Consider the following 4,090-nt stretch of genomic DNA (forward strand, 5'->3'; position numbering starts at 1 on the left):
GGGACCTGACTTCAGGGCAGGAAGACTGTTCCAGGTATCCTGATGGCTCAGCCAGTGAGGAGAGGGAGGGACCTGACTTCAGGGCAGGAAGACTGATCCTTGCACTCATCAGCTCACCTGCTTTCTGGACTGGCACCCAGCTTTGAAAACTTGTAAAATAAACTGCCTCATGTTTGCAGCTCTGAACCCCTAGTGCTTTTATTTCCAAGTGTGTGTGTGTGTGGGGGGGGATTTTAACATTGTCAGAACATTGTTAGCTTTAAAGAAAACTTAATGTCCCTGCTGCAGGACTTTTCACCTCAATGTCAGTATTTCCTGAGTTTGTCATGGCATGAGATTCACTGTTAGCTAATTTTCTTTTGCTAATAGCTCTACCCCGTAGGCTGGGATATAAAAGAAAGAAGTGTAATTTTGGCTTAGAGCTCTGTCTTAAGGTAAGGGACACCATCCTGTGGTGGACTGCTTGCTGGTAGGGTCCCAAGCTGTTACGTGGATTTCTCCAAAGGCAAGTGGGAGACAAGAGATGGAGTACCCATACATTTCAGTCTCGCCTCTCCTTTCTGCTTTTTATTTATTATGTTGGGCACTGACTCCAGAATTCCAGGCATGCTAAGTATAACCATATGCTCAGCCCATCTCGTTCTTGTGAAGGCACCAGGATCCAATCACAAGGTTTCCGCTCTGACCTCCTCCCAAAGGCCCAACCTCTAAATAGCATCGATTACATTTCTATCCTCTGACATCTCACAATAGAGATTCCATTTCAGTCTGAATTTTAGAAGGAACGAAACTATATTCAAACAATGGCGATCATCCCAAGGCTATTAATAGCTACTAAAGTTGACTTTTGATTCAGAGGCCGTCCTAAACAGCTATTTGGCCAAGAAGGTCCTTTTAAATATGAGGAATATTAACTGAATCTCCGGGAATGGAAGCTCATGCTTAGAAAACCCACTGGTAATACCCATGTTACTCTTTGAACATCTATTAATGGTCTGTGCATCACTCACAAGAAAACCAATAGGAGTAAAACCATATTTTTCTTTTTGTAGGATTCGGTAATGGCCCAATTACATTCTCTACCAAAGGGTCTCTCTAATTAGTGGTTGGAGCTTGCAGGGAAGCTCTGACCTTTTGTTCCTCCTTCTACTAATGGAAAAGGCCTTGTGCCATGTGAGGGTGGGCATAATGAGGCTGGGCTGAAAGGTGCTGAATAACTTCATAAATATATTCTGACAGTTGTTGATTTTTCCATGGGGCAACCGTGAGATGATTCTGTTGACTTCAGCAGATGCTCCAGGTGGGGCAGATTCCATAGGATCTTCTCCTATAAGTATGCCATTTATTCCTGAGTATTGCTTTTCAAGTAGAGATTAGTGGAGAGATAGGTGCTGTTTTTATTTCATTTTTAACAAACTACACAGGGGAAAAAAATAAATCTAAAGGGCATATGCAGCCCAGGGTCCACTAAGGAAGGCAATGCATACAACGCCCTTCAGATCACAGAAGTCCAAGGCCAGTCTAAATAAAAAGCAATTCAGATACAGAAATCACCCCTTCCACATAGAAAGCAGAAGAGGTTTCAGAAGCTGGGGTAGAAGTATAACCAGTAGAAGTCAGTAGTCGATAACAAACAGGAGCCAAGCTCAAGGTCCAGGGAGGAACTAGTAGATGAGGCACAGCTGAAATAGTGATCAGGTCCAAATCTAACAACCTTTCTCCACTTGCACTACTGCCTCAGGCCACACCTCTAGAACCATCCAGAAGACTTCTGGATAACCCCCAGTTGTCACCCTGAATGCACATTAGGGACTTAGAGGAACTTGGTGAGTTTGCAAAATGCCTAGGACAAAGAAAGTGGGCTTTGGGGTTCTAGTGTTTTGCATTCTATTATTATTGTATTATTGTATTGTACTGAGGGAGGGGACCCTATCATTTAGAATACAAATGGTGTGTATCATCAACACAAGAAACACAACGGTCTCCTCAATGGGGATTGTTTCCTCTAGAGACAAATATGAGTGACCATGGCCTGGGAACACAAATTCAGGTCACCTCAATGGCCATGTTCAAATGTGGCAGCCATTTTATGAACAAAGAAAATCTTCATCAACAGATTCTTCAAATACATTGGTAGAAACGTCAGATGGGCAGGGCAAATAGGGGGAAAAGTTCTGCTTCAGGCTCCAAATGCCCTCTGCAAACATTCTCAGCCTTGGGGTTGGTAGACTATAGAGGCCTGTTCATAGATCCCCTAAGATTTACCCAATCATCATAAGGAAATTAGGTCACACACAGAGGTGGGCACGGTGGTTCGATTGCATTGACAACTTGACACAATTCAGGATTATCCTGTTAATTGATGTTGGAAGACTCCGCCCACTGTGGGCAGCACTATTCCTTACGTTTGGATGCTGGACTTTATGTGAATGAAGAAAGTGAGCAGAGTACTAGGTATGTATGGATTCATTCATTCTCTCTGAGTAGCTGCTAAAGTTCCTGCCTTGATTCCCCCACAATGATGGGTAATAACCTGGAATTGTGAGCCAAATAGAGCCTTCACACACACACAACCAAGGTTGCTTTTGTCAATGTATTTTGGAGCCTTCACACACACACAACCAAGGTTGCTTTTGTCAATGTATTTTATGGCAGCCATAGGAAACAAAGCTAGGGCAGTGGGCATTAAGCAACTGTTAAGTTAGCTCTGCACTTGAGATATTCTGACCTCTCTACACCTTTGCAATCACAGCTTCTTTCCGGTAAGGTCCATTCACAGTAGCAAACTTACACATTCTGTATCCTTTTGAATTATACTGTGATTTGTATAATACAGCTGTGCTCTGTATGTAAATGTTCTTACTGAATGATCTTTTTTTTTTTAAAGTCTCGATTTTGAAGAGAAGTTTTCGGTACTGGTATATGAAGCATACAACTAAAATAAAATTATTCACCATACACTCTTTACAGATAGTAGAAAGCAGGTAAAAAGCCTCCGGTTCATCACCGTCATCCTATTGCAATGACAGCTGACATTTTTATTGCGTTTGGCGTTTTTTGTCTTTTTGACACTGGCTCTTGCTGTGCACTCCTGGCTGGCCCGGAAGTTACAACAGTCTTCTTACTGCTACTCCTCCCATGCTGGGCGTGCAGGTGTGCACTACCATGCTTAGCTTAAAGTCCTTTACTTTAATAAATAAATACATACATAAATAAGTTTTTGATATAGGGTTTCATTATGTAGCCCTGGCTGACCTGGAACTCACTATGCAAACCCACAAAGATTTGGTTGCTTCTGCCTCCTGAGTGCTGGGATAAAAGTCATTTGACACTACACCCAGCAATATATATATTTTTAAAGAGAATAACATCCGTGAATATTTCTTATGTGACCTGAACTTCTAGGCTTTGGGAATGCTCTTATCCTGAGCCTTTGTTGAGGATCTGAAGGAGGAAGAAGCGGAGTGGCCACATTGCACACGATACAGGTGTAAGATGGAACCTCAGAGTTGTTTTAACTCGCATTTCTCTGATGACTAAGAATGTTGAACATTTCCTTAAGTGTCTTTCAGCCATTATAGATTCCTCTGTTAGGAACACTTCTGCATTGCTGGTGGGAATGCAAGCTGGTACAACCCCTTTGGATGTCAGTGTGGTGATTTCTCAGAAAATTAGGAAACAACCTACTTCGAGACCCAGTAATACCACTTTTGGATATATATCCAAAGGATGCTCAACTGTGCCAGAAGGACATGTGCTCAACTATGTTCATAGCAGCTTTGTCTGTCATAGCTGGAACCTGGAAAGAACCTAAATGTCCCTTGACCAAAGAATGAATATGGAAAATGTGGTACATTTACACAATGGAGAAAAAAAAACCAACATCTTGAAATTTGTAGGCAAATGGATGGAGCCAGAAAACATTATTTTGAGTGAGGCAACCCAGACACAGAAAGACAATTATCACATGTACTCACTCATAAGTTGTAGTGAGCTGCGTGGTGTCACACCTGATGGAGATGTATAATCAACTCCTGAGATGGCTAAGGCCTGACCTATGCTATGATCACGCAATGATTATCAGCTGCCT

The sequence above is a fragment of the Microtus ochrogaster genome, chromosome 6 (assembly GCF_000317375.1).
Source record: "Microtus ochrogaster isolate Prairie Vole_2 chromosome 6, MicOch1.0, whole genome shotgun sequence".
Taxonomy (NCBI): Eukaryota; Metazoa; Chordata; class Mammalia; order Rodentia; family Cricetidae; genus Microtus; species Microtus ochrogaster.